Below are 8930 nucleotides of genomic sequence, written 5' to 3'. Positions count from 1 at the left end.
ACGGACGACAGACAAAATGTGATCAGAATAGCTCACTTGAGCTTTCAGCTCAGGTGAGCTAAAAAGGCTAAATGTTATTGTGCTTGCCGGTTATTCATAGTTACTTAGGATCCTAATTGAACAAAATTCATAAAAATCTGCTTAACTCGATCAAATAATCAAAATATTGAAGTACTGAAAGCCGGGCTTATTTGATGTAGCATATTGTGTAGTAAAAACTGTTCGTTGAATTTTGAGGCCATGGCCCATTTTTCTGTAGCTTCTTCTTTGGGTCCTCCGTTCAGCCGTTGGTATTTATGTTTGGTCCAAGGAGATCTGTCAGTAAACTTTTCACATTTTCAACATCTTCTCCAGAACCGATGGACCAATTTCAACCAAACTTGGCACTATGCACCCTTAAGCAAAGGGGATTCAAAGTTGTGAAAATTAAGGATCACATCCTTTTACAAGGGGAGATAATTGGATATTATTGAAAATCTTTGAGAAGACTTTAAAAATCATCTTCTCAAGAACCATTTAGCCAGGAAAGCTGAAACTTGTTTGGAGACATCCTCAGGTAGTGGTGATTCAAAGTTGTGAAAATCATGACCCCAGGGCGTAGGGCGGGCCCACAATGGGGGGGGGGGTCGAATTTTTCAAAGGAATATATAGGTTAAATCCTTAAAAACCTTCTTCTCAGAAACCTAAAACCAATCAGCCAGAAAAGCTCAAACTAAGTGGGAAGCGTCCTCAGGTAGTGTAGATTCAAAGTTGTGAAAATCATGGCTCCCAGGGGTAGGGCGGGTCCACAATGGGGGGGGGGGGGGTCGATTTTACAAAGGAATACCAGTATATTGAGTAAATCGTTAAAAATCTTCTTCTCATGAACCATTTGGACAGGAAAGCTGAAACTTCTGTGAAGCGTCCTCAGGTAGTGTAGATGCAAAATTGTGAAAATCATGACTCCCGTGGATAGGGCGGGCCCAAAATGGGGGGGGGGGGGGTCGAATTTTACAAAGGAATACTGAGTACCCAAAGGAGTTTTGAGTAAATCGTTAAAAATCTTCTTCTCATGAACCATATTTGGCCAGGAAAGCTGAAACTTGTGTGGAAGCGTCCTCAGGTAGTGAACATGCAAAGTTGTGAAAATCATGACTCCCGGGGGTAGGGCGGGCCCACAATGGGGGGGGGGGGGGGGGCGAATTTTACAAAGGAATATATAAAGTAAATCTTTTAAATTCCTCTCAGAAACCAATCAGCCAGGAAAGCTGAAACTTGGGTGGAAGCATCCTCAGGTCGTGTAGATTCAAAGTTTTGAAAATCATGACTCCCAGGGGTAGGATTGGGCCACAATGGGGGGGGGGGGGGGGGGGGGGGTGTCATATTTTGACATAGGAGTATATAGTGAACAGTCTGTCAAAATCTTTTTCTCAAAAACTTATCAACCAGGAAAGCTGATACTTGTGTGGAAGCATCGTCAGGTTTCAGGTTGTGTAGATTCAAGTTTGCTCAATTATGATCCCTGGGGGTAGATGGCGTCACGGGGGGGGGGGGGGATTTTTTACGCAGGAATATAAAAAGAAAATCTTAAAATCTTCTAAAAAATCATTTGCCTATAAAAGCTGTAACTTAAGTGAAGCAACTTCAGATAGTGTGGATTTAAATTAGTTAAAATCAAAATTTTGAGGAGTAGGATGGGGCCACATTGGGGATCTAGTTGTACAAAGGATTAAAAAAAAACTGAAATATTATCATGCATGGGTTTTACTTATATGCAATAAAAGTTGAATCCTGCTGTAGGAAGTAATGCTGGTTGTTCCTACATTTCCTCTGTGGCTGGAAATTCTAGCTTCTTGGCTGGGTCAATCTCAGTAATTTCTTCTTCTTCTTAAATTTTCTGGAGTTGGTTTTCTGTAGTCATACATTTTTCGTTTTTGACTTTTCTGAAGAAAAAAACCGCTTTATTAGTTATCTCACACGTGTGGTGTATATTACCCGTGTGATAACCTTTGCTATATCAAACGGGTGATGCTTTATCAAATACTTCTATACTCTGTCCCGAGTATTTGCTTCCACCACTTTTTGCTTGATATTTCAATTATAGTAAATACCTCTGTGCTCAAACTACGTTCATCCACTAATATAAAAAATGTCCAGATTATCTGTTTTGAAACGCCCCCTCTACCGTGTGTATTCCGAATGGCGAAAAGATGTAAACATTTACTATTATAAATCTCCTTAAGAAAATTGTTTTCGTTCCTGTGAAATTTAATGAGTGAAAAGGGATACTTGTTCAATGAAGATATCTTGGATATATTCCCTTTCATCGATTTCAATTGTATTTCTTTCACAGGTTTGTGTATTTTTATTAAAAATCATCAAAAATTGATGGAAGCAATAACTTGGGACAGACTATAGTTCGAACTATTTTTGACACAGCCCCTCGCTTCAACGCTTCAGTGACCTATTTTCGAAAATTTGCTAGTACTTTTAACATAACTATAACTTCTACAAAAATTGGTATGAAATGGATTTTGTCAAAGATTTAAATTTCAAAGATGGAGGAAAACACATAACTGCGTAGCATAGGCGTCGGAACCGGGGGCTATTGTGAGGGGGGGGGGGGGGCCTCACACTTTCACACTTTTTTTTTGCAAAGTTATACAGAACCGTAACCACAAGATCCTTTTTTTCTTGTTTGTCAAGATTTTTGATAACTTTAGCCCCCTTCCGACTTTCAATTTGCTATGTGAACTTTATAAAACTGCAAATTACGTTAATTATCAAGAATTTCATCCTGACGACGCGATGAAAACAGAGTGTTCTGGTTGTGTTTATATACAAGAACTTACCAAAATAATGTTTCATAAGACTTTTATTCCACCACCAGTAAGCATCCTTATTCACTTTTTAAAATCCCGAATCATAAGGCTAGAGTTTGTTTTATAAAACATCAACAACTGTTCCTCGTTCGAGTCAATTCAAACTAACGAGCATTCGCAACTTTGTGTATGTCAACACACTTGATTATTCAAGTTTTCTGATCAGTATTTCCATTTAATCAAGTGAATAAGCTCTAAGAAAAATATTTAGAGCTAAAAAATTATTTTAAGGTTTATTTCAGTGAAACTTTACATTAAAACAGTTAGATTTATCTCAGAAATGACGTACTAAATTGTATTGCGCAAGGTCACAATAGCCGCATAACACAACGTTGCATCATCGTTTTTTTTAAATCTTTGAAAAAATATCATATAAGGGACCGTCTCAAAAGCTTCATAATATAAATCAAATTGTATGAGATATCCAACTCGTTGAAATGGTTATATTCGCTCGGCAAGCCTCGCGAATATATACACCATTTCAACTCATTGGATAAAGCAAATATAAAATCACACAATATAGATATCCTCTATATACTTTTTTTGTGGTGACGAACTGTACCTTTGGAATTGTGTAATCTACCTGTAGGGATTTCCCATGATTCATTGAGTGTTTCCCTGAGTCATTGAGTTTTTCCTATGAGTCATTGGTTTTTCCTTGAAATCACTATAGGAATTACCATGACTCATTGGTTAAAGTGTAAAAATAGAAATGGTTTAATCCTGGGTATTCATACAGGCGATATGTGATCTAGATTTGTTTAGGGGACACTCTCTGTTCCCCCGATGACAGTAGCATTCATTGTCCTCACTGTAAAGGTTATTTCAAAAGACATGACAGATATTTGCAGGCCTGTCTGTAGTTTGATGGATCGATGTTCTCAATGTCAAAAATGGATGATTAAAAATAGAAAATTACTAGCCTATCACAAAATGTGGTGTGATTGTGTTTGCAAGGAGGGGGGGGGGGGGGGGTAGGGTCCGAGGTGTATTTTTTTTGGGGGGTGTAGGCCCTAATCTTACTATTACTGTAATATATAGGAATTTTCAAGAGGGAGGAGGGTCTGGACCCCTCATTCCCACCCCTTCTCTAAATTCATGCACACGATGATGTTGGCACATAGATGCAAATATAAAGCCGGCAACCGCCGATGGGAGGGTGCATAATATATAGAACATACTTTCTATGACTTGAAATGTTAAGATTATTGATAAACCTAAAATTCACATGCAAGAAGTTCAACCCCAAAATGGCCAAATTGTACATAAAGGGCCGCTCATGTGTGTTATGGGACGGGATCTCAATTTATGAAACTTTTAAATTTTAAAAGTTATCAGAAATTGCATGAAGCCTTCGTTTTTAGTAAAACTGATACAAAACAGTGTTATTTAGGGACAAACACATGGTGTGGATATTACTGTCTAATGACAGCATCTAGTTTTGATTGTTGTTAATAAAAAATTATGAAAAAAAACATTATTCTTGTTTTTATTTGATATTAGGACCAAAGTCTCACTTTTTGTGAGAAATAAAAACTAGATTGAAATGCAACAAATTTATTGAACAAGAAACAGCAAAATTCATAAACAGTGAACAACAATCTGGGTAATGATCATAAACAATGAAATATATTTACAATGAAATCGTCATGACTATTTACAAAAAAATGGGGTGATGAACAATTAATTAAACAGTTCAATTAGTCAATTTAGAGCTCTCTAACTAACAAGTTCACAGTAAACCAGTTCACATTTTCTTAATTTTCTCAAAGACCTCGCAGACTTGGAGTAACTTCAACAGCTCTTTGTGGTTGTTTAATCATTTTGAATTTCAAGTAAGATTCCCAAAGCAATTGTTGTTTGGCTCTTCATTTCTTTTCATTCATTTTTTTATCCTCTTCTTCTCTTTCTTCTCCTTTTCTTTTCTTTTCGGCCCAGGTGCAATCTTCACACACTTACAAACTTCATTCACTTCCCTTAATTTGTCCTGACCTTCTGATGCTGCTGTCCCTTCGACTTCTTCCTCCTTCTCATCCTCCTCCTCCCTCTTCTTCTTCTTTACTTTCTTCTTTTTCTTTTTCTTCTTAAATTTCTTCTTTTTCTTCTTCTTTCTCCCCATCTCTCTCCCCTCCGCGTCTTTTTCCTCTTTTTCCTCTTCTACATTCTCCGTCTTTTCTTCCTCCATAGGCTCAAACAATGGGGGATGTTCAAGAGTTCCATTACCCCCTAAATGCTCCTCTGGAATATCTCCCTTCCTTTCTTCCGTTTTTTCTTTGTCCGTCGGCGAGGGTTTCACAATTGGTTTTAAATAACCTTTGCTCCCGTCTTTTCTTCCCTTCCCCTTAGGCCAAATGGAATTATACTTAAATACCATTTCCGTGTTTTTTTTTCTTTTAAGTTTGCTGAATCTATTGCCCGAAAAAAATTGGAAGTGACGGTTAATCTCCCTACAGCTCCCTTATATAACACTAAAACTTGTTTTTTCCGGATTTTTCTATGACGTCAGTTTAGTGCACCTGGCTCTCCTGCTGCGTTGCTATGACATCAGTTTGTGTACTTGAATCGCTGCCAAGGTTCAGACCAGGCACCGGCGTCACCAAACTTCACTCTCCCTCAACCTCAGTACCAAACTCAAGACCTTGAAGTTTCCTGAAAGGTTTTCCTCAAATCATCACCACCAATTGCACTGATGATCGCCCCAGTTAAAGTGTACCCCCCCCCCCCCCCCCCACTCAGTTGAGTTGTTACATGATATCGTGCATTCTCGCGAAATTTTGACGTTATCATAGGACGGGCTCATACCCATTAAAATATCTGTCGTCTGTTTGTTATATCTTTGTAAAATGGAGCTGAGAAAGATACACTTGGGTTAATAACAGCGGGGAAAAGGAAACGGTGGGTAAATATTGGATAACTGAAGAGGAGATAATTCTAATAAAAGAGGATATGAAGATCGATTGTTTGTGAAAATGAAAGGGGCGGGGTGTCAAGGGAACGCACGGGGAAATAAAAGAAGAGACCTGGAAGTCCATAGCAGACACTCTGAAATTGTACATTTGTATTATGTTCACTTACTTGTCGGTTGTTTTGACCAGACGATTCCCGTTTATATTGTAACCTCCCTTATATTTATAGTAGGTGTATACACCAATTTTATCCCAGTTTAATCCAGTCCTATATTAGGCTATACCTGGCCGAGTGCTCTACTTTTAAAAATAGGAAATACGTACAGTTTATAAAAATGCATTCCTTATTCTTCATTAAATTGTAATAATTTAACACGTCTAAATCACAAACACACTTTGATATTATTGCACTGGCATACAATGTATATCAGTATTGAATAATATACACGCATACATGCATATTATATTTACGTGATCCCAGGCCTCAAACATACTATAAAACATATAAAACACACAATACCATTATTTTTTTCTGAAACATAGATCTAAAAGTCATGTAAAGATTTTGTTTACATCCATATATCATCAATAAAAATAAATAGATTCTAGAAAAACGAAAATCCAAATGTTTGCTTAGCACATAATGTAACGTTTTGTTGTTGTTTTTTGTGTGTTTTTATTGGGGGGGGGGGGGGGAGAGGGGGTAGACAATTTCAAAATGACAGAACGTCTGCATGAGTCCATCTACAAAAAATATGACAACACCAAACAAAGAGGTATATACTGGCACTATAGTTTAAGACTTGTTGATAATTGACATAAATTTTTAGCGAAAGAAAAAATTGATGGCATACGCAGGCCAAAGGCAGAGGGAGGTCCACCCTCGGCGCCCCTTACTCAAGCGGAGGAAAAACTGTACCAAGCAATGGACACCTGACCCAATATTGTTGGGTTGGTCGGGGGCATTGATTCCGATGGTAATGAAAAATATCATATTTATAATAGGTAGAACGTTGTCAAAGTAAAATTCATATTAACGTTCTTAAATGCATTGTCATTCTGAAGAAAAAACCCCAAAGTATATACAATTATATAGAACCAACGCCATCTGTCCAATCGCTGGCGGGGATCGAATGAGACCACGTGCACCGGTGATGCTTCAGCTTCTTCTGAATCTTCAGAAGAAGCATGACCTTCGGTATCTTTAAACAGGAAGATGGAGGAGATACCTATATATTTTTGTTACAAGTAAACGGGGAAATACAGATGAGAAGTAGAACACTACAATAAAACTTTAATAATTCTTATTTTATAAGCATGTGTGTATTTGCAAATATGTCCATATGATTACTAGATGAACGACATAAAGAAAACAAGAGGAAGATGGCAACACGTGAAGTCATAAAGAATTAGAAATAAAACACCTAAAACTTAAAAGTGAGGCCGATTTATTAGAAATTAAGATGTCTTATCCGTTGTGCAAATTTGTTTTCTATAATTATCCATTTGAATTATATAAATTTCTTTTGTATTTAATCATTTTTTTCTTTGTATTCTATAAATTTCCATTTGTATTCTATAATTTTCCATTTGTATTCTATAATTTTCCATTTGTATTCTATTATTTTTACATTTCTATTTTATAATTTTCTATTTGTATTCTATAATTATACATCACAAATGAAAAATTATACAATACAAATTGAAAATTACACAATACTTATGGACAATTATAGAATACAAATGAAATCTATACAATGCAAATGGAAAATTATATATAGAATACAAATGGAAAATTATCAATACAAATAGAAAATTATAAATACAAATGAATTTTTATATAATACAAATGGAAAAGATCGAATATTGCTACGTTTGACATGCCATAACATCACTTACTACTCACAATTGATCAGATACTAGTAATCATTGGAAGTGTCATGTTGTAAATTTTGTATTTACTGCCACCCGGTAAATTCAAAATTTACAACATGGCAGAAGAATAAAACCCATACATTGTATATACCAAACTCGAGAAGTATTTTGTAGAATTTTTGATCTGCTGTTTTATATTGAATTAATTCAAGCAGAGTACAACCAGGGATCTGCTCTAAGCCCACGTACTAAGCGACTAAAGACTATAATAATCGCATCCACTTTGTTCACATCAGAAATTATATTGCATGGATTAATTTGTTAGCAAACAATCTTTAGTAACTACAACAACAGTAGTGGAAATTAGTTTGCATAAATTATATTCTGTGCTGGAATCTTTTACACTAAGAGTTTGAAGAAGACAAAACTACGCGTATTCGGAGGCAGTTTCATTAACAGAAGCATTCCAAAATCAAAGTACTGAAATGTGCGAAAGATTAAGATATATTCGTGGGTTGAGGAAACATTTAAATATGATTGTCTTTGAGCAAACTTTGTTAAGAGCATACATACAGGTTTAACGTTTAACAAGAACGGATATGGGTTACTCCATATTCAAGATATTCGACTTTTAAATTACTTTAATTTTTACTGTGCTCAGTCAATTTCTAAGTTAAAACCACTTGATAAGAAAAACTGGCGTATATACATGTAGTTCTAATTGTCCACAGCAAGTACTGCCACCAGCCTTGCGTCACATTGCACACATCGTTAAACAGAGTCTACACAAGTGCAATCAGAAATATGGTGCAGGTGTTGCATCACCTTTTCGTCATTACACACTCATCCACAATAAATAATTAAAAGAGAATGTGTTACAAATGATAATCATGAAAGTAATATACATATATAATATGTGCTCTTGTAATAATATAAGTAATATTTATAAGTTAAAGAATTTCAATCGAAGAATGGCCTATATTTTCGTGAAGAAGAATGAGGAGGAAGCTAGCGTAGGAATATATTATACTGCACGCTTATATTTCTTGGGTAAAGGTGATTTATAAAAATAATATAAAGTTAGTTTTGTTTTCTTCCTCCTATAGAAAATACATCAATATTCTAAACATTTGATGTAATGTTGTATCTGCTGATCCTGAATCAACTACATTTCTCAGCGCAACTGTGTAAAGAGTACCTGACTATTGTAATACCGGTGTATCTTGAGTAGGTGGTAAGCACTGATCAAATATATTGAAAATAATTTGACTAAGTGTCAGAAGCCAGA

General features: G+C 35.9%; 1 pseudogene; it reads left to right on the top strand.

The window, feature by feature from the left end:
- The first annotated feature begins 4111 nt into the window (after window positions 1-4111).
- LOC128165967 (uncharacterized) lies at window positions 4112-7514 on the top strand (annotated as a pseudogene).
- The last annotated feature ends 1416 nt before the right edge of the window (window positions 7515-8930 follow it).

This window comes from Crassostrea angulata, chromosome 10 (assembly GCF_025612915.1).
Source record: "Crassostrea angulata isolate pt1a10 chromosome 10, ASM2561291v2, whole genome shotgun sequence".
NCBI classification, from domain to species: Eukaryota; Metazoa; Mollusca; class Bivalvia; order Ostreida; family Ostreidae; genus Magallana; species Magallana angulata.
The sequence above is the reverse complement of the archived record's forward strand: the minus strand, read 5'-3'. Positions and strand labels throughout refer to the sequence as shown.